General features: G+C 49.1%; 1 long non-coding RNA gene across 3 annotated transcripts; it reads right to left on the bottom strand.

Annotated features, from left to right (window-relative positions):
• Positions 1-27,144, bottom strand: LOC102148163 (uncharacterized). 3 transcript variants are annotated; one of them, XR_002810394.2, is made up of 7 exons: positions 27,010-27,144; positions 25,099-25,249; positions 11,493-11,711; positions 10,393-10,552; positions 6,550-6,721; positions 6,316-6,426; positions 1-425 (listed from the first exon to the last, which is right to left on the bottom strand). It is a non-coding gene; the product is annotated as an uncharacterized lncRNA (long non-coding RNA). The 3 variants fall into 3 exon arrangements; XR_290838.4 differs by having other exon boundaries at positions 1-914; positions 11,505-11,711; XR_290837.4 differs by lacking the exon at positions 1-425 and having other exon boundaries at positions 5,318-6,426.
• Positions 27,145-27,508: the final 364 nt, after the last annotated feature.

Genomic DNA, 27,508 nt, shown 5'->3' with positions numbered 1-27,508 from the left:
TTGTATGTTACAGAGCACTTTACTCACCCAGTGCGAGTCCGTAACCAAGGTCCCCCAGCGCTCACACAGCCCGGAGCAGAAGCCGCTGTCCCTGGGGGTGCCACCTCCAAGAGGATCATGATTTTGAGGTTTGAGGCAAAGCTGCCCGCAGAGCCATAGCAGCATAGTCTCGGAGGTTCCTCTGCAGCTGCTCCGTGTCCCCACACCAGCCCCAGGTATAGGGTACAGGCTGAGTGCGCGGGCCTGACGTGATCTGGAGGCCTGGTTCCCAGAGGAAGAGACGCAGTAGAAGTGGGGTAAAGCTGTGGAATCTGCGTGTTAACAGGTGTCCCGGGGTTAAGCAGGTGGTCGGCACTCTTCACTTTGAGAGTCACTGATTGTATAGAAGTCTCCCTGAACAGAGATGTGTTGACCGTGAATGGGTGCTGCCGAATGATAAGAAGTTGGGTTTGCCCAAGGAAACACAGCTAGCGTTGGCAGAGGTGAGAGTCAAGCTGGTGTCACCAGGCTCCCAAGCCTGTGTTTCATTTATAAGCACAGGCCCAGCCTACTCTGCAGGGGTTCCCAGGGAGCTTCTAGACCCTTCCTGCCTACTTTTGTGGCATTAAATACCACCTGAAATAAGCAGCCTCAGCGGGCACATGTACACTGCTTGGTTTTCTCAGGAAGTCCTTCCAGTCCGGTATGTGGATTTGGGTATGTTGTAGCTTAAGCCTTATCACCCACTAATGGGCATGAACCCCCAGAAGAGTCTATAATGTTTAGGTAGATGTCACTGCAAATGGATTTTTATATAATCTCTACTTCAGAGGCTGCTCGTCTATCAAAAGAGGATAGAAAAAAAATTCACTGGAAATTAGGTTTAGGAACAAATTTTTCTTCTTGCTTGGCAAATGTTATCCTGTTAACAGCCCCTAATGAAAAAAATGAATGAATAAATTATATTTTCACCAACTTGTTTGAAGCATGGGCACATGACTCTGAAGGCAGACAGCCTTGGCTCAAATCTCAGCTTTCCCACTTTCTAGCTGTAACCTCGGGCAAGTTTCTAACCTCTCTGTGCCTCAGTTTCCTTATCTGAAAAATGTAGTTGTATTTATTTTACACTTAATACTGCCAGATATTATAAGAGATTTGCAAGTGCTATGTAATTTCCACTTTACAAATGAGGAAACTGAGGCTCAGAGAGGCTGGGTACCAAGGTCACCCCATCTCAATGCAGACCTCTTCCCTCCCAGCCCCTGGTCTTGACTACTCCTCTTCATTGCCTCTTGGCTTCTGATTGGCTGTCAGCCATTAGCCATGTATGTAATTATGAGTGCACCTTAATGGCTAACATTTTTTTGAGCAGTTACTATGTGCTATAAACTAGTGTAAACACTTGCATTAGTTAATTTACTTCTTACCATCACCCCATGAAATGGGAATTATCATCTCTGTGTCTCAGAGGAGAAACTGAAATAGAGATATTGAGAAACCTAACTCAGGATCACACTGCTAGGGAATGGGGCAAAGCCGGAACTTAAACATGGCAGTCTGGCTCCCAGGCCTGGGTACCAAACCACTGCGCTGTGCTGCCAGTCACGTTTGTTATGTAAGAGGGAAAGGGGACTCCCCACTCTCCTGACCCGGCAACACAGTGATGCTGGGATTTTTCTTTCTCATCACCACCCTCCCTCTGGGTGCAAAGGCTCCCTGCTATTGGAGAGCTTACGTGTCTTCCAGACCTTTGAAAATTGGTGTTTGTATGGGACAGCTTAGAGGGGCTTTGGAAAAGACTTGAGTACAAGCAAGCAGCTGATCCATTGATGACCTGCAGCCTTCAACAGAGGCCCAGCCAGATCGAAGGATGGACACTCATGTGGCTCCCACCCAGCGGCTGGCAGTGTGCCTGAATGCAGGGGAATGTTTGCAGGCTCAGCTTCCACATGTTACTGGTCTCCTGCATGGCAGCCTGGCACTGGCCCCTGAATGTGTGGCTACTCTCCTCACACTGAGTTTGAGGTGCATGCTAGAAATATGGACATTAAGGGTGATTCTGGTGAAGTCTCAGACATAAATGAGGAACATCTTAGTGAAAACCAGAGGAAAGGTGATCCTCGTTATGAAGTGGCAAAGAACTTGGCTGAACTGTGTTCTGGTGTTTTGTGGAAGGTAGAATCTGTGAGCCATGAAATTGGAATATTTAGCTGAGGAGATTTCTAAGCAAAGTGTTGAAGGAGCAGCTTGGTTTCTTCTGAATCCTTAGAGTAAAATGCAAAAGGAGAGAGAGAAATTGAAGAAAGAATTGTTAAGCAAAAAGGAAACAGAACTTGGAGATTTGGAAAATTCTCAGTCTGCCTTATTGCAAAAAAATGAGAAAGCTTGTTCTGAATAGAACACTAAGGGTGGCTGAACGACCGTTTCATAAAGAGGTCATGGATGTGACTGCAGATCTAATCAGTCATCTCAGGGGAAGCCAGGAGTAGAGATGGATTATACCAGCGAAGATGCTGCCAGTTTGAGCTAAAGGGGACAGAAAGCTGGACAGGATGAAGGAAGGCTGTCGGACTTCTTGGATTCTACAGGACCAGGCCATAGAGCTACTTGGTTGCAAACACACACTGTTCTTCAAGGAAAGGAAAGAAGAACCTGAAGCCACTTTACAAATTATCAAGCTCCCTCAATTTCAACAGCTCCAAGAACCCTGAGCAAGCCTCCCACCCCCTCTTGGCAGAGCCACAGAGGTTGGACTGCCCAGAGGGTCTGGAAGACAGATCATTAAACCAAAGAGGGTTATTCTTGAGCCTGAAGATCTAGTGGAGTTTGCCTTGCTAACTTTTGGATTTGCTTGGGAACCCCTTCCTTCTTTCCTATTTCTCCCTTTTGGGATGGGAACGTCTATCCTATGCCTGTCCCACCATTATATTTGGGAAACACATATCTTGTCTGGTTTCACAGGTTCACGCTGGTGAGGAATTTTGCCTCAGGATGAATTGTACCTTGAGTGTCACCCACATCTGATTTAGATGAGATTTTGGACTTTAGACTTTGGAGTTGATGCTGGAATGAATTAAGACTTTTGGGCTATTGTGATGGTATAAATATATTTTGCAAGTGAGAAGGACGTGAATTTTGGGGGGCAGGGTGGAATGCTATGGACTGAATTGTGTCCCCCCAAATTCATCTGTTGAAGCCCTAATGCCCCCCCCCCCCCCCCCCCCCCCCGCCCATGGGATGGTATTTGGAGATGGGCCTTTGGGAGGTCGTTAGGGTTAAATGGGATTAGTGTCCTTATGAGAAGAGACCAGAGAGGTCCTCCGTGCTCTGCGCCCCCCCCCCCGCCCCCACTTTCCAGTGTGAAGACACAGTAAGAAGGCAGCCGTCTGCAATCCTGGAAGAGGGTTCTCACGCCAACCCTTGCTGGCACCCTGACCTTGGGCTTCCAACATCCAGAACTGTAAGAAAATAAATTCCTGTTCTTTAAGCCACCCATTCTGCAGGATTTTGTTTTGGCAGCCTGAACTCACTTAGACAATTCTCAAAGGCCTGTTTTGAATATGTAAACACCCTGAACTTCCTGAGGCAGCAGGGATGCCTCTAGCAGATTTGGGGAGAAGGCCTGCACAAAGAGCTGGGGGGCAGGGATGGGGTGGAAGGGAAGAAAAGCACCAAGGGTCCTCTGGATTGCCTGGGCTTCTGTCACGCTCCGTGTACTGAGCTCCCCCGGGAGTGACGCTGCCTCTGACCACAAATACCTGGGATGGTGGTTATTTCCGGCTGCCTGTTGGCCAACCAGCTCTTCTGTAGGCAGCCCTTAATCTTTGCTTCTTCAAACCTCCCTCCAAGGACAGAGAAGGATGGTCGCTGCCCCCACCTCATCTTAATGATGGGGAAGCCCCAGTGGGCAGCAACCTGGGAGGCCATCTGTGACCCAGAGCAGACTGTTTCCCTTCATTTAAGCCCCCAGGCCCAGACCTGGCCCATGCACAGAGAAGGACCTGCTCGTCTTGGATCTGGCCGCGCCTCAGAGCTTCTCCCTGCCTGTTCCCCTGCTCCATCCAGCCTCTGGGTAGTGCTGCCAATAAGAGGGAGAACTGATTTGAGTTTCACTTCCTCTGGAGGAGATGTGAATAAACAGAAAAATAGCCCAAACTTGGGCAGCAGCTGGGGGAAGAGGAAGGGAGGTAACCAGTATTCATGAAGGCTCTGATAGGTGCCAATTGCTTTACCCACAGGACACAGTGACCCCACAACACCCCTGGGCAAACAGGCAGGGAGAAGTGAAGCTACTTGCCCAAGATCACCCAGCTCAAAAGGGCCAGAGGTGAGCAGGAGGAGAGCCTCCCCTACACTCCACTGCCTTCAAGAGAGAGAGCCAGGGACCAGGACAACTCCCACAGCCATTCATCAGCTTCCGCCATCAGCTTCTATCGCAGGTGCTGGGCCTCCAAGACAGTGCCTTCCTCCCTGCTGCACTTGCCCTGGGCCTGCAGCTTTGGAGAGAATCCTGATGTCTGGGCCCAGCCCTGAGTTCCTCACTTCATGGTCTGGGGTTCTGTCTGGACATTGGGCTTTTTTCTTCTTTTTTTGTTGAGGAAGATTGGCCTTGAGCTAACATCTGTTGCCAGTCTTCCTCTACTTCTCATGCAGGACGCCACCAGAGCATGGCTTGCGCAGTGTGTAGGTCTGCACCTGGGATCTGAACCCACAAACCCCGGGTCACCAAAGCAAAGTGTGCAGGCTTAACCACTATGCCACCATTGGGCATTGGGCATTGGGCTTTTAAAGCTTCCCAGTTGATTCTAACATGCAGCCAGGACTGGCTCCACTGCCCTGGGGGATCCACATCCCCTTCATCTGTAAAATGGGGCTAATGGTACCTCCCAAACAGGGTGTCGTGAGGGTGAACTGTGAGGGGCCTCAGCAGGGAGGCCTCGAGAGGGAGGGGCGTGGAATCGCTCATCAGGCTCGGGCAGCCCCTGCCCTGTGCCAGGTGCTCTGCTGGGGCCGGCTGCCTCTGCAAAACCCCTGGGCGGGCTCCTCGAGGGCATGGGGCTCTCCCTGCCCCCCAGCTCCTCTTAGCCCAGCTCCTTACGGCTGTGGAGCCCTCCGCTCCAGGAGACCCAGGCTGGCACACTGTGGCCCCCAGCAAACATCTATTAAATAAACTAATGGATAACATCCTTTGACCTTTGCAACAACTTTGAGAAGTGATCTAGAGAAAGATGCCTACCTCCCCTGAGCCCATAGAAAGAGTGGGGAATTCAGAGTCAGTCAAGGTTCTGTCACTAGCCGTGAGTTCCAGAGGGAGACTCAGTGAAAAGAACTCAAAGCCTTTGTTTCTTCATTTGTGAAGTTGACTTTCTAATAATCCCTTTGTTATAAAGCTATTCTGAAGAGCTGCTGAGACAATATAGGGGGGAGACATTTATATAAACTATTATTTGGTGATGGAATTGAGGTTCAGAGAGGTTAAGTGACTTGCTCATAGTCACACAGCTAGTAAATAGTGAAGCCAGAACTTGAACCCAGGACTAAAACTAATGGGCTTTTCCCACTCTCCACATAGAAACTCAGACCCATATATACTTAAAAAACAAAAATACCCAAATAGGTACCTGGTTGTAAAGAGAGAGAGAGATTCACATATTTGGAGAAGAGGTCCTGGGCTTTGCCGTCCCCTGAGGCTCACCCAAGAAGTAAAGCGTTGCAATGAATTTTGCAGGAAGAAAGAGCTGGGCCTGGGGTAAAGACTTATGGCAGGACCTGCCTGGACTAGAAAAATGAATAAACCAAGGATATTGTTGGTCCAGGACGGAGAAGCTGAGAGGAAACCCCGGTGAAGAAGAGGCAGTTGTGTGGGAGAAGCCTTTGCCGTCTCTGGAGGGCCTTGCAGCCCAAGGGAGGGGCTCTCCGCAGCTCGGAGCCCAGGCCTGGCTGAGGAGGGGGCCAGAAGATGCTCACAAGCACCCCCTGTGCCTGCGGCCCGCTGCCTGGTGCAGCCCCTCTGCGTGCAAGTAACACTAGAGAAGGAAAGACCCTGGCCTTACTGACCACCTGTCCCATCACCTGTGATCGTGGTAGGATTGGGAGTGGGTCTCATACCCCCTAGTGACAGAGGCTTTCTCCACCCTGTTGTCCAGGTGAGGCTCAGAGCCGTTAGGTCACTGGCCACTTCCCAGGGTCCCTCTGTCCCAGCGCACCGTAGCCATTCCTCTGATGCACGCCCGTGCACCTCCACCACAGAATCCACGTGTCCGCTCTCCCCTGGGCTTCCCCGTGGGCTCTGGGGCGGCTGTGTGCAGGGCTGCCCAGCAGGCGGGCTGGCATTACCTAATTGCTGGCCAGCTGCTTTTGTCACCTCATTTTTCCAAGCTTCCTGGCTCTGAAAGCCGCCGCCTCAGACAGACAGCTGAGTCGTCAGCCTTGTTCTGCTTCGCTCCCCTGAAAGGAAGAGATCAGAGGCTGTCGCCGTAATGGAGCAGCCACCAGGATCCGAGGCACAAAGCACTAGGGGCAGTGGATGTCTTTAGCAGGCCACAAAGCCAGGGCCAGTGCCCTACTTACAGCTGTGACTTCCCTTATTGGGAGCTGCCTTCTGCTGTGAGGCGCCTGGGGTCAGCATGCTGAGTGTTGGGACTTTATCCTCCTTGGCCAGCCTCCCCGGGGAGATGAGCCCTTGTTAGAGCCAGCCCCTGGCATCCTGAAAGCCGCTCGTACCTCAGCCTGGAAGACATTTCTGGGTTCAGGGGAGAAGAAAGCAATCAGAGGGATGCACACAGCTGCTCAGCCTGACGGGCCTCCATACCGGGGGTCAGAACCAACTCCCAAAGGCAGGACTGGTGCCCACCTGGCTCAAAAGCAGCATTCGCCCCTCCCCCTGGACTGAGGCCAGGGCTGCAGCATCTGCCTCAGAAAGAAAAGTCCTCGGAGAGGCTGAGGACAGGCCAAGAGCAACCTGGCCTCATCCTGCCCTTGTGATGGCCTGTAGGTGGGGTGGACAGCAGCCCTCCTGGGCTGTGAGTGTCTCAAGGGCAGGAACTGTGCTCCACCAGACTCAGTACCTTCTGGCACAGGTTAGCATTTACTGGGCCAGGCACTGTTCTGAGTGCTTTCAGTTATTAACCCACTAACCCTCACCTCAACCCCAGGAGGTATTTTTCCCGTTTTTCAGGTGGAGAAACTGACACACAGAAAGATTAGTTCATAAAGCTCGTGAATGAGGAGGCAGGATTTGAATCCAGGCCGTCTGACTCCAGGGCCCATATTCTTTACCATTGTACTACTGTGACTCTCAATGAATAAACAATGGAGAAATGAATGAATATAGGAATGAACTGATGAATAAATAAAGCAATCACTTACTGACTTGTAGAGAGAATGACGTAAAAGCCCCCTGTTCAGGATTACTTCCTCTATTAACAGTTTCAGGGCCTGTGAATCTGCCATTGAAATGCATCCCTTTGAGTTTTAGTCTGTGATTGTCTTTAAAAAATGCCCCTAAGAAATTGGGGTAATGGCAATTATCGCCATGCCCTGTGGCCCCTGGATGTCTAGGTGAGGCCTAAGGCCTGGGGAGAAGTCAACCCCAGGGATGAGGGGAGAGGAACGAGGAGCTGGGCGTTTCTGTGGAGGATGCTGCTGTCGCTGTTCTGCTGTGGTGCAGGGCTGGGTCACCGGCTTTCAAGCCTCTGAGCCAGACTGTGCCTCTTACTGGCTCTGTGGCCCGGGGTGAGCCACATGGCGTCTGGGAGCCCCTGTTTTCTCATCCGTCAGTGGGGAATACCAATAGCTACCTCGCAGTGTGTGATTAAATAAACTGCTATTGGTAATGGGTCCTGCACAGAGTAGATGCTCCACCAATGGGAGCTGTTATTACCCAAATTATAGCCAAAAATTATGTCAGGAAGGATCACCGGCCTGCTCTTCCTTCTTACACTGCTTCCCGCTCTGGAGACCCTATTCCTGGTGTCCCAGGCACTCCCATCATGACCCCCATCTCCCCAGCCCTGCCAGCCTTCTCTCCAGTATCTATCTTTCCAGGTTGTCCCCGGCCTCCCTTCTGCCACCTCTGTCCTGGCCTGGGCTCCCACTGTCTGCCGCGTGAGCTCTGTCAACTCTGAGACATCCAGAGAACACACCTCGGAACCAGGTGGAAGCAGGTCCTCCTGTAGCACCCACCTCTCCGTTTCCCATCCTTGTCTAATTCCAACTCTGCCAACTTGGACCTCCAGCTGCCTTCACCTCCACCTCTTTTTTCTCACTTGTTTCTCTCTCCCTGTCCCATGGGTCCCTTTGGCTCGAGTGACTAATTAAATTATGCAGCAGGTGGCAATGAAGACACCCTCTCCCTTTCAAGTGCTCATCACAGGGTCCTGCACGACAGCCCCAGGACACAGGATAGGAAGAGCCCTGGCCCTGGCAGCAGGAGGACCCTTATGCAGCCAGTGACCTGACAGCAGAGAGTGAGGGAAGGCCTGCGGGCGTGCTGTATGTCCTGGGATAGTTCGTTTGTCCATCTGTCACACCAGGACAGAACTCAGTTCTGAACACACAGGAGTGGAGGCAACAGGTACTCAGTGAAGATGACAGTGAAAGTCCTGGTACCAATCCACTCTGCCAAGGACTAAGAATTGTCACTAGCGTCTAGGGAAGGAGTCACAGCTCACAAAACCCGTCTCATAGACTCTGTCACTTGTGCCTCACAACCACCCAGTGAGAGAACAGAGAAAATGGCATCGCTAACCCCATTTTACAGATGAGTCCACATGAGCAGCCCAGGGCCTGGGTCCAGCTCTTCGTTACTTGCAGCTGAAAGCATCCTGACTGATGCGGATTCTGAGACTCTGCTCTCTCTGCATCCTCCTGCTTCCCTGGCCAATGCTTTTCTGTCTCCTTCTAGGTCTTCTCCTCGCTCTCCCCTGACAAGTTGATGTTTCCAAGGCTCACCGTTCTTCTCACTCCCGTCCTCTCCCATCATTTCAATGACATCCTAGATGCTGATGACTCACAAATCCACACCTAGTGCTTTCTCTTGAGCTTCAGACTCAAATCCAGTTCCCCCCATCCCATAGCCACTTTGTTGTTTCTTTTGCTGGTTCTAATTTCTCTGCCTCCTCTTAATGTTGGGGTTTCTCAGAGCTCATTCCTGGGCCCTTCTCCCTTTTCTAGGTGTACTTTCCCCGGGGTTACCTCATCCATTCATGTAACTTTAAATGATATTTCTGTAATGAAAACCCAAGTTTGTACCCAGAGCCCAGCGTTCTCCATTGAAGTCTAAGCTTGAAAATGCAGCCAACAGTTGACCATACGTCCTTGGAATGCCTCACAGAGCTGTCACACCCATATGCCCAGAACCCAGCTCATCTGCCTTCCTTAGAGACGGCTCCTCTCCTGTGCGCTCCAGCTCAGCGACTCCCACCACCGTCCTCCCAGACCAGAGCCAATGTATTATGCAAGATGCCTTCTTTTTCTCATCTTGCACATTCCAGGAACTACCAAGTCCCTCTAATTTTACTCCAAAATACCCCTCTCCTCTGCCCGTGCTCTTCACTGCTGCCTTGGTGATGGCTGCCATCCACACTGCAGTCCTCTCCCAGTTGACTTAGCCCCTCCTCTCTTGCCTCCCTCCAATCCATTCCCCACCCTGCAAGCAGGGTGATATTTCTAAAATGCAAATCTTACCGTGTCACTCTTCTGCTCAAAATTCTTCGTTAACTCACCATTCCCCTCTAGCAGCAGTTTTCACACTGCTTTTAGCATAAGGCCTCCAATATTACAATAAATTAAAGCAGAATAGTAACAATGGATGTTCAGGAGGGACATCTGGAGACCCTCTTAGACTCTCAGCTTTCCCACTCCTTCCCCCGGGCCAAAACACACACGCACATGCATGCATACACATACGCACACACAAGTGCACACATGCACACACACCAGTTCCCAGATTACTTGTGTTCAAACTGTAAATACCATCTGGTCTGCCCTACCTGGGTGTACAGGAGGCACCTCTACCACATCTCTGGCAACATCCAGCATCTATTGGATACTCTCAAATGACGTGCATCTCCCTACTTTGCATGATCCATTTCAGGATCATATTTTGAAAGTCAAAAATCATTGACGTCATTTTTGTGACTATGTGCAGTTTAGGGCCCTGGATAACCTGTAACGTGATACTAGCAAGGCTTGTCTCACTTGCCTCTGTAGGACGTGGGGGTTCTAGTACAATGGTGCTTCAGTGTAGACAGAAAAAGGAATGCTTCTGAGCACCCATTGCACCCATGCACAGTGCTATCTCAGCAGTCAGTTGCTGGGATCTATTTAGGCAGTTGGGGCTGAACTGCTGGACTGTGAGACCAGGCTAATATGAACCATAGAGACAAGGCCTCTTTCCGGGTGCCTGCTCACCAGAGAGGCTCCGGCCACTCTGCACCTCTGGGAGGGAGGATATTGTCACTGCACTGTGTGGGCTCTGCGACATGGACCACCCCAGGTTCAAACTCCAGCTCAGCCACTTAAGAGGCATGTAACCGGGACTAGCTGACCACTCGAGCCTCAGTTTCCTCACCTGTGAAATAGATTGAAATAGATTGTCGTTAGGATAAGGACAATGTCTATCAAGTGCCAGCTGTTTGATCGTTTCTCAAGAAGTGGTGGTTGTTAGGGGACACCATTCACTAGCCCTTCCTCACTCCTCCTAGGCTCTGAAGAAGGTGCTTCTGGACATTATGAATGAGTGAATTCACCCCCTCACTGCTCTCTGAGGTGGGACAGCGACCTGACTGATGCGTTTGCACATCCCTGGCTTGAGGTCAGCTGTCCAGGCAGCATGAGCCTCCACAAGTGGAGGGAGGTCTGCCATTTGGGGGTAGTTCACCTGGGGTGGGAAGGAGGCCCCTGCATCTAAGCACTCAATCCAGAGGGATGTTTTCTGTTGGCATCTTGACACCCAGTAGTGGCTTTTAGAGGAGTGAGTTCACGCAGCAGGTGACAGTGTGTACAAGGTGAGTGTCAGGTGTCTTTTTGGTTCTGAGAACCTTTGATGCTGAGTATGTCACATCATATGATGCTGAGAATGTTAGTGACATCAGAAGGAGGTGAGTCTGGTTCACCCATTCTAACACCCAGGAAGCAAAAACAGCCCCTCATCCCATTGCAAAGGAGCAGGAGGAAGCGTGGAATAGGCCAGGGACAAAACAGGACCCTGGTGTCCTCCTGGACATGCCCTGGGGCTCCATGGCAGAGGGAGCTGATTCAGGCAGAGTACTAAGCACACAGCCTGGCTCGGGGTAAGTCAGTGTTGGCCTATGATGTGCTGTGTCGGGAGCGCTTTTTTGGGAGACAATAAAGGGATTATAAGTAGAACTGAAGCCAGCACAAAATATAAATCTGGTCATGGCATCCCCACTGCCAGCAGCCTCAGTGACTTCCCACCACCTTAGGAGTAAAGACAGGCCTCAAGCGCAGCCTGAAAGCCCACACGTTACCCTACTTAGCTCCCCACTCACATCCTTGCTCACTTGTGTCAGCCACATGGCCTCATTCCAGTTCTTCAAGGGCCTCTTCCTTCCTCAGGAAGTAACCTCTGACATTTCCTGGTTCCCCAGATGCATGTCCCTCCTGCGTCCATCTCTTCTCCAGAGGCCAGGGAGAGTAGTCCCCAGGAGGGAGCCACCAGTCAGCAGCCTGCTGTTGGGACCTGTCTGTTCACCCGGTAGAGACACCACCTGGGAAGGGAGAAGCCATGAGAAGGGAGGGGTCTGGGGTTCCATGACTGCTCAGTGACTCCATCGTTTGCGTGCTCCTGCACGCCCACAACTGGATCCTCAGTGCACCCCTGTCCCCCGTTACTGCCTGCTATGGGGGGAGGGGCAGCAGCACTGGGGCACAGCTAGTGCCCGAGTTGCCTGCCTTTGTGGCTTGTCCATGCTTGCTGTGCTCATCAAGATGACTAACCTTGTCCAACAGGCTGAGAAGGAGCCGTGGAATTGTCATGAGGGCAGGGGTCTGAAAAATGCTTTGGAAATGGTATATTATGGGACTACATTCCTATTGCCATTGGGGACAAAAAGATCTGGGAGGATTTCCCGGGGACTTACAGGTAGAGTGGGGAGAAAAGAAATGGCCTAGGGTGGCCCTGTTCACGTGGTAATTTACAGAATCCATTAGGTGAGTGTCTCTGATAATCCCAAGGCTTTCTCTACTTGCAAGATTAGGTAGAAAATAAGAGCATTTTCTCCAAGTGATACAAGTAATTAGTATTAATAGTAATTAACAGTAATGACATGTCAAGGATCGTGCTAACCACTTTACAGGCCTGGTCTCATTTAATGCTCACTGCGATGCTGTTATCTTCTCCATTGTATACATGAAGAAGCCGAGGTTCAGGATGCTAGACGACCTGCCCAAGGTCACAAAGGCAAAGCCAGGGTGCAAACCGGGGTCGCCTGACCCTTGAGCACACACTCTCCTTCCTTGTGCAGAATGACTCGGACGACTTTCGAAGAAAGAAAGGGTTAACCCGGAGCCAGATCCGCTGCGCTTCAGATCGGGGGCAGAGCTTCAGCAGTCCCAGTGACCAGGCCTCACTGCAGACCAGACAGTTGGAGTCAGAATCCTGGGGGGAGGTGGAGTCTGAGCGTGCATGTCTTCTAAACGGGCTCAGGTGGTTCCAGGACAGCTAGTTTGGGGCTAGGTTGGTGACAAAGGGCACTGGAAGCTGCATGGGGGAGAGGGCTGTCCGTGCGGATCTGCTCCTTGCCCCCATACCTCCGCCAGCCCCTTCCCCCCAGGACGGCTGAGCAGGGGCCGGGGAGGCTGACTTTCACCCTGACCTTGCATAGCACTGCCTCCCGAGACCGCTCAGAGGGTCCCTCCTGCACACTCTGATTGACAACATCCACCCGCAGCTGGGCTAACTAGCACAACCCCTGGGCCCAAGAGGAAAAGGAGCAAAAAACCTCCTTTTTCTTTAATTGGGTCAAGAGAAAAACAGAATTATAAAAAATGCAAGTCACGGTTAGAACTGTCATTTTTCAGGACGCTGCTGTGCTCTCTGTCTCCACACGTGAGAGCTGGTACTGCAGAGTTGAGGATGGGAAAACAGGGACCACAATGGTATCGACCGTCCAACCACAGAGGGCTGTCTGGGTGAGGGGCCCTGTGCTGGCCGTGTTCGTGCGTTGTCTCAGCCTGGCCTTGTGGACACACCGTGGGGGAGTTATTACTAGGGCCTTTTGACAGATGAAGAGGCCAAACCTAAATAACTGTGGCAGAGGTAGCACAGGAGACTGGCACCAGCTCTGTCCGGGCCGCCCCCTCGATACCTCAGAGGCAGGTTCTGCTGTGGGTGATCGGGGAGCCACCAGGCCCTGCCTGCCTCACTCATCTCCTTCTCCTTGCCCTCTCAAGGTTCACAACATGGGCTCCAGTGACCCCAGACCTGCAGATCTGGGGAGGTCAGTCAATGCTGGCCACACACAGAGTGGCACCCTGCACCAAGGCGGCCTCTACTGCTGGTTCGCTCTGAGTTTTTGAGAAATCAGGAGAGGACATTCCTGGGCCTTCACGGAGTGGGTGTGAAGTTCCAGGGCTGGGAAGGGTGGCATGTGAATTCTCTGGGAGTCCTTGATGTGCCAATGCAGCCCGAGCTCAGACTCTCCCTGAGACGACATTCAGGGAGAACTCCCTGGGCTGTCTGGCTCTCTGGCCCTCTCTTGACCAGCCTTCCCACATCCCCACATGCGGATACAAACCTGGCAGCATGGGAAAGGGAGGCCAGTGTGGGGGCAGAGGAGTCCCACCTCCAGTGTCGCACACTGTGCCACACACATCATTTTCTTCCTTGCAGTAAACAGTATTCACTCCTTCATCAGCTTGCATTCTCAAACACTTGGGCTGAGTTGGGGGCTGGGGCTGCCAAATGCAGAGCCCCGGAGCTGGTGGAACTCACAAGTTCGTGGAACAAATAGTTACAAGTCGTCATGCCAGATGATGGTTGCAGGACCAGAAGCATATCCAAAATACAACGTTAGCCCAGAGAGGCCCTGATTAACTTTGGGGGGCAACCCAGGAGACTCCAGGAAGATTGTTTGAGCAGGATGTGACCTTTGAGCACACGGGCCAAGGTCCACCTCCCTTCTGTCTGGAGCCCCATCTGGGCTTTTCCACCATCCCGGGCTCCCCTACTCAGGATGCAGACAGCACGTCTTCCTGCCTCTCACAGTTGCTCCCCTAATTCTGCTTTGTTCACCTGTTTTTTGTTCCTGGCTCCCTTCGTTCACAGCAGGGACTGTCTTCTTTCCCCTAGAGGGTTAAGAAAGCATCGAGCATCCTGGAACTCTTAATAAACACTTATCGAGTTAGTGACTGAAAGGTGATCGGAGGGTTCAGACCTCTGAATTTGACAGCCCCTTCTGGGCAAGGTGTGGGAATGCAAATGAGGGCAAAATTCGCGAGAGGGAACTGTGTTGCTGTAATCGATGCTTCCATCAGAGAAACAGTAAGGAAACCTTTACTCTGGGGAAGGCAGTGGGAAAGGTGGACAGCTTTTAAATTTTTCCCGAGCTGGCTTTTCACAATGTAAATTATGACCTAAGTGTAGTCAAATATAACTGTAAAATTAATTTCAAAGTCAAATATTGGGTTGAAGATTATGTGCCATTTGAGGTCCTTAAAACTACTGCTCTGTTCTGTAATATTGGAGAGGAAGGAGTAAGAGCACATTCTGTTCAAAGAACAAAAATGCCCAGAGAGGTGATATTTTCCATCTTTTGGTTCTAATTTGAGGGAAAAAAGGCAAGAAAATAAGTGGATATCAAAATTGCTTTTTAACGTTAATTTTGATCATGGTACCAAACTGTACTAGCAAGCTTATAGTAAAAAGCAGAGATTCCCTTCCCTCACCATGTTTCCACCCTTGAGTCCTACTTTTTAGATGCAAGCACTTTCGACTCTTTCGGACATTTTTCTGGTATTTTCCTCCATAGTTTTAAGTAGTATACTTCTTGATTTTTTCCACTTTAGGCACGTAATACCTTCCTAGTATAGAAGAGGGAAATTTAGCTTTTACATTATATACACACATGCACACATTCACAATCAATCTTCAATATAGTATTTCACTTTTTTTAGATAAATCAATATGGAAAATTTACGTTGATATGCCTAGGTAAATATTGCTAAATATTGTTCGTAGCTAAGCCCCAGAGATTGCCATAATTACATTTCCTTTCAAGTACAATGATTTCCCTAGTGTTAATAATTGTCTAGTTTGTCACATTTGCTCAGGTTTTTAGACGTCTCTCACTAACTCCTCCAACTCCTTGTTAAACTCTTCTCAGCATAGGCAAACACATGAAGCAGGCTATCAGATCTTTAGTCCTTGTTATTGCTTGAATGCAGATATCCCATGTCCTCCATCCTGTGTCTCCACTCTGTACTGAGAGCACTCTAGACCTACTGCACCGTGTTGCCCTGGGACTTCACTTCTCTCCTGTGTTGGACTAGATGTTTCCTGAGTTGCTTTCTGTTGGTTTACTCCCTTGTTTTGTTGAAGCACATCCTTTAGTAGCTTCTTGAGAAAGGGTCAATGGAGACTTAATTTGAGATTTTTCTTGTCTGAAAAATGTCTTTAGTTTATCGTCACATTCAGTTGGCAGTTTGGAAGTCATTTTTCTTCAGAATTTTGAAAACATTAATCCATTGTCTTCTAGTTTCCAGCGTGTTCGTGAAAAGCCTGAATACCATTCTGATTTCTGATTTCTGATCCTTTGTTTTTCCCTCTGGAAGTTTTTATGATCATCTCTTTATCCCTCAAATTTCACAATGATTTATTTATTTTTTATTCAGTGCACTGGGTACTTGGTCCAAATTTTCTTATATCATGTCTTTAATAATTTTCTACTCTACATTTTGGCTCACCTTTCTTTCAGGAACTCCTATAAGTTTGATGTTGGATTTCCTGGATTGATTCTCTGGTTTCGTCTTTTCTCTCCTATTCTTTGTCTTCTTATTTGTCTTCTCTTTGTCTTCTTATTCTATTTCCTAGGAGATTTTTTTCAACCTTACTATTCAATGCTTCAATTGAAATAGTCATTTCTATTATGAACTTCTTGATATCTACAAGTGTTTTCTTATTCTCTGAATGTTTCTCTTTTTTAATCTTGTTCTGTTTTCATGGATGCAATATCTTCTAATTCTTCAAGGATATAAAGTTTAGTTTGTTTGAAGTTTTCTTCTGTTTCTGCATTATTTCAGCTTGAGGACTTTCTGAGTTTCTTTTTCTGTGTGCTTAGTTAGGTCTCTGGCATTTGGTTACAGGCTTTCCTCGCATGTCTGATGACCCTTGGCTTTCTCTTCATATTTAAGACTGGTGCCCTTTAAAGCTATTTTGGGCTCTGAGTATGTATTAATTATAATTCTTAAGAGCCTGGGCTCGGGAGTTAGCTAGACCTGTGTTCAAACTCTGTTTATTCTTCAGCTCTGTGACCTTGGGTGCATGGCCCGTCCTCTGTGCGCCTCGTTTGCTTGTATGTTACAGTGGAATGGAGACCATAGTGACGCCCAGGGGAGCAGGACGAGGCTCTCTCAGGGGCTGATGCTGCACGTGCAAGACTCTAGAGTGGGCGCCTCCTTCAGTCTTGGGCCCCGGGCCTCCCACTTGCCTCACTCCCGTCCCAGCCCTCCTAACGACCTCGCAGGGAACACCGGGGCTTCGGCAGGACAGTGACGTGTAGGAGCTGGGCCAGAGCTCGCATATGGGAAACGCTCAGTAAATATAAGCTGTTATTGCAGACCAAGTGATGTAGCATTTACTAATGTGAAACATTTATTTACTCTCCACTGTGCGTTTGCACTATGACTATGAAGTCAGAAGATTAGAAAAGACAGCAAAAAGGAGAGGGGACCAAAAAAGAAAGATGTGAAGATAAGATTATGATGATAAAAACAGAGAAAAAGGGAAAAGAATCAAATTCTAACTAAGACAGGCTAACCTGGGAGACAGAAAACAGTATGCTGCTCATTTATATTGATGCTGAAGCTGCAGCTGGAAGGATTTTGTGGGTGAAGAGAAATGCCTCGATCATAAGGAGGAATGAGTTCATAAAGAAAATCCGGAATCCCTTTCTCTTTGGAAAAGCAGGAGTGATTGATTCTTTGAGGCCTGCCTGAAGGAAGAGAAGCAGCCTCAGGCCCGAGAGAAAGTGACCTTGTATAATTTGTGTCCCCTTGATTCTAATACATGCCAGTCACTGCTGCTCTTCTCCCCATTTTAATGGATCATTAGGCTTCCGGGTGAGGGCCTCCGGGTGGTATAAGCCAGGAGCGGGGTGAGTTTATAGGTCTGAGAAATAAGGAAACCCACACTGGAGACTCCTTCTGTCCTTAAGATTATGGGAAACCATTATGAAGAAGGAAAGACAGAAAAGCTCAAACGCCAGAATGAGGTGGAAGAATAGGAGAAACTCAGGAAAATTATAAAAGAGCCCAAGGAAATTGTTTCTTCTCCAACTCATTGCCCTCCCCAGTCTCAGAGCTCTGCGTTCCCTGGCTCGGTTTGACTTTGGTGCCTACAGTGATGAGCGATAAACTTGTGTGGGTGCCCTGATGTCTTCTCCCCTGTGGGCCTACATGCTGGGGTCTGCCTTCCTGGACAGGGATGTGCGACAGAAGCCACGGGGGGCTGAGAGCAGGAAGGCTGAGTGTGGTGGAGAGTGGGAGAGAAGACATCACCCCTCCTGGGCTGCCGCAGGAGGCACAAGAGAAGAAGGGATGGCACAGAACTTCCACTAGCAAACGGGAAGGAAAGGTTCCGTCACAAACCATTTGACCTTCCTGGAATCCCATTGTTTCTTTGTGTTTTGGTGGATTTAGGGAAGTGAATGAAAAATCAAATCTGTTTAAAAGTAAAATAAAGCATACTGCAGGGGGTGAGGGAGGGGTTGCTCTGCCCCTGGACCCTTCCTGAGAGGCCGGGCCTCCTGGGAGGAGGTGAAGCTGCTAAGCTTGTGTGCTGGGCAAGGGGCGGACTGTCTGCCTCGTAAGGGTGAGCCGTAATCCAACAGGAGCCTTGTCCTTATAAAAAGAGGAAGAGACACCAGGAACGGGCGCACACAGAGGAGAGGCCATGAGAGGACACTGTGAGACGACAGCCATCTGCAAGCCAAGGTGAGAGGCCTCAGGAGAAATCAACCCAGCCAACATGTTGATCTTGGACTTCCAGCCTCTCCAGGTGTGAGAAAATAAATCTCTGTTATTAAGCTGCCCAGTCTGTGGCACTTTATTATGGCAACCTGAGCAGACTAAGACAGATATAATAACCGGAATCTCTTCAAATTCTCTTCTAATTTCACTATTTCCTCATGAAATCAGAAGCAGTGTCACTAACTGAGAGTGAGGATGGGGTGGCCTGTTGGAGTTTGGAGGACAGCGAGGGAAAAAACAGTCAGGCAGGAGAGGGAGAGAATAGACGGACCAGAGAACGTGGTGGGGTATCCAGGGAGCACTAAGGGCTCACTTGAATTTATTTTTATTTTTTATTTATTTACTTATTTTTGAGGAAGATTAGCCCTGAGCTAACTGCTGCCAGTCCTCTTTTTTGCTGAGGAAGCCTGGCCCTGAGCTAACATCCGTGCCCATCTTCCTCTACTTTGTATGTGGGACGCCTACCACAGCATGGCTTGCCAAGCGGTGCCATGTCCGCACCTGGGATCCGAACCAGCAAACCCTGGGCGCCGAGAAGCAGAACGTGCGCACTTAACCACTGTGCCACCAGGCCGGCCCCTCACTTGAATTTAAAACAGCACCAGTCAGCATGTTTATAATCTTTTTCTCCATCCATCTGTGGGGATGGGCAACTGAGGTGCGGCGGGCACAGGTGTGGAGTCGCCAGAGGGTTGAATTCTCCCGGGGCTGCGGTGTTGTGAGTACCACAAAGCTGGAGAAGGGCAGGGAAGTTAATGCGTGTGGGAGGGAGTTGTTACAATGACTGGCCATGAAATTTAAGTTGGATAAGGAGGAAAGAGAGAACACGAGCACAGTGAGAACATCCTAAAATGTGGTAGGATCAGTGATTTTAGTCCAGTTAAGGAATGGAATGGTAGGAATTGGGGTTCTGAGAGAAACAAACAGAGCTGAGAAGTTAGGAGTTGGTTGAAGAAGAAGTTTGGGAGACTTTTCTGTTCTTAATAACAGGCAGGTCTAGGGAGGGAGAGGAGAGAAAGGAACCAGCGGACAGGAGGGACCATCTCTATGGATACTGAAATCACCAGAATTGCGGTCAGGGAAGTTGAGAGGGTGACTGAGAGGCAGGGGCTCTATCCTGAAGACAAGGGGAGTGACCCCAGGTCAGTGGGTAGCTGTACCTAGGTGTAGCCCAAGGACATGAGCTTCAACTCTGTGGTCTAAGGTCCACAGTATTGTAGGTGACCCTGAGGATATAGTCCAGGGGTCAGAGAGCTCATTGGTGACAGGCCAGAGTCACACAGCTGCCCCTAGTAACTTGCTGTGGCCCCAGATACGCACACTTTCATTGCTCACACAGCCCTTCTCTGAGTTTCTCCTTCACCAGCATGTCCTGAGGGCCCACAGTGCGGGACCTTCTGGGAGGGTCAGAGATGAAGATGGAGCCCGGGCCCTGGAGGAGCGCAGGGCTCCCGAGCCCACCGCCCAGCTTCTCCCCACTCACACTGTCCCGGGAGGTGAGCTGAGCAGACGCAGCTTCTCTTTTTCTCTCTCTCACACACACACGCACACACACACATAAAATGCATTCAAGCAGTCTAATAAGAGAAGTCTACCAGATTTTGTGCTTAAAATGATCCTTTCTGGCTTTTAGGAATACACAATCGCTTATACAATAAAGACTGGTTTTCTCCCCCACGCCAGGGTTTTGATTATGTGAGTATATCGTGCTTTTCACTCAAACATCCAACAAAAGCTTCATTTGACTGAAAAACAAAAAACCTCTCAGCCTGCCAACAAGTTACAACCATGAATCAAACCGATGAGGAGGCAAACCTCCTCCCTTCTCCCCCTCACCTTCCGGAGCACCTCGCTGGGACTCGGGGACACTTTCGGCCTCCAGGTGCAGCCAGCACAGCGCACAAGCAGACCGTTTGAGTAAGAAGAGCATAGGGCCATCTCCTCGTCCCAGGGCTACTTGACATGCTCTTTTCTGCACATTTCCCACCATCCAGAGACCTTGGCAGGAAAACTCCCTGCCATCCTACCCCGATCCACTGCCACACATGCTCACACTCACACACATACTTACTCATGTAACACACGCTCACACAACACACACACTCATGTAACACACACTCACACAACACACACACACACTCACACCTTTTACTTTATAATCAGGGAGGTAAGTGGACCCAGGTAGTGTAAGCTGAAAGAAAAAAAGCTTCCTCCTCAACCCCCAGCTCACCAGAATGCAACCTCCATTCCAGAGACAGCAGAAATACTCAGCTTCAAGCAGCCAAAGATCCACTAACAGTGTTTAGTGGACGATACACATCGGTCTGCATACAGCCTTGGATCACTGAGACCATCAAAGTTTAGTGCTTTTTTTTGTATACTAGAAAGGCTCTGACGCATCTGGTCAAACCTGTCATCTGACAGCTCCTGAGCGTGGTGGCAGTTGGAGAAGTGAAATGACCTCCCCATAGTTACACGACTTATAAGTGATCCAGCCAGGACTTGAACCCTAGGTCCAACTGACTCCTAACTCCCAAGCCAGTCCTCTCCCACCTCCTGAACCATCACCACCAGCTCCCGCCAGACCATACAGTACATGGGTGCTTGTGTGTCCATGCACTCTCTCACACACTCATGCACACGCACATGCACGCACACACGCACGTCGCTGCTCCTAGCTGGACTCTTGACAGTAGGTACCTGGCCAACTCGGTGCAGACCTCACACAATCCCTAAGTGCAAAATGGGGAGCTAAGGTAGAGTTTGGCGCTGTGACCCACAGAGGGTGGCAGGCCCTCCAGAATCAAGGCCCTATCATGTCAGACGTTCCATGTGCAAAAACCAGGCTCTCGCTGGGATGGGCAGCTGCATGAACAGCGGTCAGCCACTTCTCAAAGGGCTGTCCCACTTCCAAAGTTTGAGAGGAATTTCTACTGAGTTCTGACCCCGGATTTAGCCAGCATTTCCTATCAGATGGGGCGGAGGCTTGGCATCCTGCTATTAGGAGGGCAGCTCCCAGTCATAGCTGCAGACTGGGCGCACAGTTTGCAGTAGCATCATCTTAAGCACAGCAAGATGCCTCCTGTAAGCCGGCGACAGGCCCCCAGAGGTCCAGAGAGGCCCTTGCCACCTGCAGCTGTTTAGGCCCAGTAAGAACAGAATGGTGAGGACAGAAGGGAGATAGTTTAACAGCAGAATTTTTAGGCTTTGGTGACGGATCTGACGTGGGGGCCTAGGAGAAAAAGAGTCACATTGGCAGCGATAGAAAAAGCAGCTGTGAAGTTCCCAGCACAGGGCGGCCGTGGGGGGCTGGGAGGAAGGCTGTGGTAAGGTTTTCTCAGCACCCCGGCCCTGTCTCTGGGAACAGAGTCAAGCTTCAGCTAATTAAGAATTTGTCTCCCCTTCCTCTTCCTACATTGCTTTCAGGAAATGGCCCCACCACCCCCGCAGTCACTCAAGCCAGAAGGTTGGGAGTTATTCCCAGCTCATCGACCCCTCCCCACCCCCAGTCCCATCCACTTCGAGCTGTCCCCTCTTCTCCATCCCCTTCTGCCTTAACTTTGTTCAGCTCCTTTATTTCAGCAATACCTCTTTCTAGCTGGTTCCGTTTTACCTCCCTCTGATCTGTCTGTCGTGTTACCACTAGAGAGATCTGTCTACAATGCAAATCATGTCATGCCATTCTCAGGCTTAAACTCTCTGCGGTGTCTCAATCCAGCACCATCTGCCATGCCTTGGCACTCACTTCTCCCCTCCGAGGAATGCTCTTTCCTCTTCTTGTCACCTTAAAATGGCCAGTTGTCCTGCACAGATATCGGTGGTATTTTGAGGGGAAATGATCAAGCGGGAAGCCTAAACTCCGGACCCACAGAGGTTGCCCCAACGCAACATCTCAACTTAGATGACTCACGGACACTTCAGACTCAAGGTATCCAGAACCAAACCTTCAATGCCCTCACTTCTACATGCCATCCCGAGCCTGTCCCTCCTCTGGGGACAGAGCACCCCAACCCAGGAATTCAAGCAAGAAAGCTGGCTCGCTGTCCCTTGCTCCTCGTTTCGCCTTTCACAGCCTTAGATCCAATCCAGCTTTCCCATCTCACATTTGTCCACTTCTCTCCATCTCCACTGCCCCCACCTGTGTCTAAGCCATTGTTTCCGGCCTGGACACAGTGGCACCTTCTGAACTGTTCCTCCTGTTTCCACTCGGCCCCACTCTCACCTGTCATCCACACAGCAGCCAAAGATCTTTTTACTTCTCTACAGTTTTAATTTTATTTCTCTTTTGAGGAGGTAATATATTTACATGGATTAAAATTCAAATGGTGATAAGGGTCTGGGATCCAGATTATACAAACACCTCTAACAATAAAAAGACAAACAAACCAATTAAAAAATGGACAAAGAACTTGAATCGACATTTCTCCAAAGAAGACACACAAATGGACAATAAAACTGTGAAAAAATGCTCAATGTCACTAAACATTAGGGAAATGCAAGTCAAAATCACAATGAGATACCACCTCCCACCCAGTAGGAGGGTGCTATCAAAAAAATGAAAAATAAGCATCGGCAAGGATGGGGAAAAATTGGAACCTTTGTGCACTGTTGATGGGTATACAAAATGGTACAGCACTATGGAAAATGGTTTGGAATTTCCTCAAAAAGTTAAACATGAAATTACCATATGACCCAGCAATTCTACTCCTAGGTATGTACCCAAAAGAACTGAAAATTCAATTCAAACCAATACATGTACACACATGTTCATAGCAGGACCAACCACCATAGCCAGAAGGTGGAAACAACCGACATGTCTGTCAACTGATGAATAGATAAACACAATGTGGTATACACATAAAATGGAGTATTATTCAGCTGTAAAAAGTAATGAAATACTGATACATGCTACAACATGGATGAACCTCAAAAACATTAAGCTAAGTGAAAGAAGCCATGGGGGCGGGCCCGGTGGCCGAATGGTTAAGTTTGCTCACTCCACTTTGGCGGCCCAGGGTTTCGCTGGGTTGGATCCTGGGCGCGGACACGGCACTGCTCATCAAGCCATGCTGAGGCGGCATCCCACATGCCTCAGCTAGAAGGACTCACAACTAAAAATGTACAACTATGTACCTGGGGGCTCTGGGGGGAAAAAGGAAAAATAAAATCTTTTTTAAAAAAAGAAAGAAAGAAGCCAGACACCAAAAGTGACATATTGTATGGTTCTACTTATGTGAATTATTCAAAATAGGTGAACGCATAGAGATGAGAAGCAGATTGGCGGTTGCCGGGGGTGTCGGGGCAAGGAATGGGAAGCAGCTACTTAGTAGGTAAAGGTTTCCTTTTGGGGTGATGAAATGTTTGGGAACTAGATAGAGGTGGTGGTTGCACCACACAGCGAATGCACTGCATGCCACCGAATTAAAAGTTCAAAAAGAAGAAGAGAAAGTTGAAATGGTACAAAAGAGCATATGGTGAAACGTCTGCCTCCCACTCCTGTGATCTGGCCACCAGTTTCCTCTCCCCAAGGGTAACCAGTGCTGCGCAGTTTCATCCTTCCTGAATATTCCATGCATGTAAATCTGCAGCAGCCCTGAAGGTGCACAGCTCAGACCCATCTTCCAGAAAGAACTGACTACAAGGGCTGTCGTCAGCTGACAGCCTTTGGCTGCTGCACTGAAGGGATCCACCTCAGTGGTCACACTGAGGCCACACTCTCCCAGGTTGCTCTCAGCCAAGGACAGAGCCCAGCAGGGGTACTTGAGCAGCAGTCCTGCCTGACACAAGACTCCTCTGATGGGTAGTCTTTGCTCTGCAGCTGAGATTCTCTCAGAGCTGCACCGAAGCGCAGCTCTTCCTTCCCAATCCTCCTTCCCCCCCACTCTCCCTCCACGGCGTCAGACGGGCCTTGGGAGCTGACAGCTCCTGTATCTTACTCCTGCTCTCCCTCCCCTTTATCCTCCACAATTGTTCCCCCAATAAATCTTTTGCACTTCTAATTTCATGTTGGTGTCCATTTCCTGGAGGACCCAAAGTCAGACACACACATACGCACACACCCTTTTCTTACACAAATATCCACTATACACATGGCTCTGAACCTTTTTAAATTGACTGTGTGGATATCTCAGAAACTGATCCCTCGCAGTCCACCCAGAGCTCGTTCAGCCTGACAGCCGCCCAGCAGCACATTGTGCGGATGACCAGTGTTTACTGACCGAGCCCTTATTTGTTGATATTGTTGGATTTAATCACTTTCTGATATTTAGGTCTTTTCCAATATTTTGCAGTCATACACAATGCTGCAATGAATAATCTAGTATACATTAGATTTAAAACATATATGTAAGTTCATGAAATTTAAGTATAATTCATAGAAATAAAGTTGCTAGGTCAAAATTGTGCATTTTTAAGATTCTGATAAATGTTGCCAAATTGCTCCCCTTAGGGTTACAACACATATGAGTTTGTCTGTTTCCCACACTTTTGCCAACACCATGTGTTTTCAAACTATATTTTTTGCAACCTGATGGACGAGGAGAAGAATTAAAGGAAAAAAACAAACAGAAATCAAATCATGTCAGTCTCTTGCTTAAAACTCCTCAGCAGCATCGCACGGTATCTGCCTGAAGTCTAATTTCCCTGTCCCGGCCCACGAAGCTCTGCCTCAGTGCTTCTGTTTCTTTTCCGTTCCTTAAACACGTCAAGTTCATCACCAGCTCAGGGCCTTTGTACCAGCTGTTCCTGTCACCTGGAGCACCGTTGCCTGAGCCCTTCACGTCTCAACTTAATTGTTACCTCATTAAGGAGGGCTCCTTGACCACCTTCAAAAGTTGATATCCCATATACAAATATCAAATCATTAGGTTGTACACCTGAAACCAATATAATGTTACATGTCAATCATACCTCAATAAAAAAAGTTGATATCCTTATTGTTCCTTATTATTGCACACTGTTTCCTTCCTATCGTTTATCAGAATCAGAAATTGCTTGTAGTTTGCTTTTCTTTTCCACTACATTTTACGTTTCACCGTGCCCGGCTCGTGTTGAGTGCTCCCTAAGAACAGGTTGAAAGAATGTATGAATGAATAGTGACTGAATACTTCTCCTGGACTTCCAATGACATCAGGCTATTCCTACATTCTCTCACATCCCATTATCTGTCGTAAATGTGCTTCTAAAGCTGGAAGTTTCCTCATCCCTCAGGTGGCTGCACTTCCCAGGTGTTTTCAGCCAGCTAATATCATCCTTTGGGATCCTTCTGAAGGCAAAATGTGACTCACACCAGGGTCACAGCTGTCACAGGTGTGTCCACAGAAGCAGATTAGAGGCCCCATCAAAGACTTTCTGTTGTTGCCAAAGCAGATCTCAGGCCACAACGTGCTGCCTCCGGAAAAGACACAGATCCCAGGGCTCATCTGGGTTAATCAGAGTTTTCAAGGGAATCCACTGCATTGTACAGTTTTAAGCCAAGAGTCAAAGCAAGATGCAAACTTAGGAAATCCAAGGCAACACTTCACGTGAAAGCATCTGAGTTCACGGAACACCTTTTTATGGGCTGGGCTGTGTCCCCCTCAAATTCCTATGTTGAAGTCCTAACCCCCAGTACCTCAGAATGTGACCATATTTGGGAATAGAGTCTTGCAGAAGTAAGTTAAGATGAGCTTATACTGACTTGGGTGGGCTCTACTCAAATATCACTGGTGTCCTTATAAAAAGGGGAAATTTGGACACAGATGCACACAGGGAGAACGCTATGTGAAGATGAAAGCAGAGGAATGCAAAAAATTGCCAGCAAGCCACCAGAGCTGGAGGAGAACATGGCACAGATTCTCTCTTGCAGCCCTCAGAAGGAATCAACCCTGCTGACACCTTGATCATGAACTTCTAGCTTCCAGAAATGTGACACAATCAGTTTCTGTTGTTAAGTCACTCATGTGTGGTCCTTTGTTAGGGCAGCCCTGGCAACTAACACAACCAGCAATCACAGAAGCCCAGCTTGGACAGCTGCGTTCTGCATCTGAGGGTAAATGTGTCCACGTTACCATCTAAATAACCTCAATCACAGCCGTGTCCTTGCTGAGTGGTAGAAAGGACATGGGGCGGGGGATGGGAGGTCCTGCGGTGGAGTCCTGGTGCATACTCCCCCCTCTGGCTTCAGTGGGCAATAAGATGAGAGGGCTGGACAGATGATCTCTTGGTTCCCTCCCAGATCAAGGCTCTATAGTGCTGTCATTCCCACACCTTTCCCCCATGGGCATGGTTACCACCAAACAGCCTGCAAGGCTTAGGGAGTCCGGGGCCCAAAATGTCTCGACAAGCAACTTCGATGTCAGAGGGGGGCTGCAGAGACCCCTTGCAGCTGGACTTGGTAACACACCCTGCGGCTCTCCCTTTCTATCCTTTCCCACTAACAGAACTGCCCTCTCTTTTCCATTTGTAAGTGTGGAATTCAGTTTTAAACTATCTCAAGGTGGCTTTGTCTACCTGGAGATCTCACCTAGGGATGTCACTCTTTGGAGTCATTTGGGAAAATATGAGGGCATTGTTAGTTATCACCTTGTCATGGGGGGAGGGGTATCAGATTTGTGGGTAAAGGCCAGGGGTGCTAAGGGTCCTACAGTGTGCAGGGAAGTCCCACCAAACAAAAAATTCTCCCACCCCAATTCCAATAATGTCTGCTGAGAAACACTCAAAGAGTGGTGTTGAGGAAAGAATACGGACCTTGGTGTCAGATGACGTTTTACTTATTGCCAATTACTTATTGCCACGTAATAAATTACTCCAAAACTTAATGACTTCAAATAATAATCTTACTATTCTCTCTCATAGTTGTGTGGGTTGACACATCAGCTGAGTGGTTCCCCTTGGGGTTTCTCACGTGGTCGTAGTTAGGTGGTGACTGGCGCTGGAGTCAGCGGAAGGATCCCTGGGCTGGATTTCCAAAATGGCAGCTCCCTCACGCGGTTGGCAGTTAATACTGGTTATGCTGGGATGTTAACTAAAGTACTTAAATGGCCTCTATATGTGGCTTAGGCTTCTCCCAGGATGGCAGCTGCTTTCCAAGAGGGAGTGTCCCAGAGGGAACATCCCACAAGAGCAAAGCAAAAGCTGCAAGACTTCTTATGACCCAGCCTTAGAAGTCACCCAGTATCACTCACACTGTATTATATTGATCAAAGCTGTCACAAGACCTGCCCAGGTTCAAGGGGGTGGAGACACAGGCTCCATCTTTTGATGGAGGAGTGGAAGAAGAACATGAGGGATGAGTCCATCTTTGAAAATATAATTTACCACAGAGGACTTGGCTTTAGGT

The sequence above is a fragment of the Equus caballus genome, chromosome 9 (assembly GCF_041296265.1).
Source record: "Equus caballus isolate H_3958 breed thoroughbred chromosome 9, TB-T2T, whole genome shotgun sequence".
In the NCBI taxonomy this organism is placed as follows: domain Eukaryota; kingdom Metazoa; phylum Chordata; class Mammalia; order Perissodactyla; family Equidae; genus Equus; species Equus caballus.
Note: the sequence above shows the minus strand (reverse complement) of the source record. Positions and strands in the feature narration are given on the sequence as shown.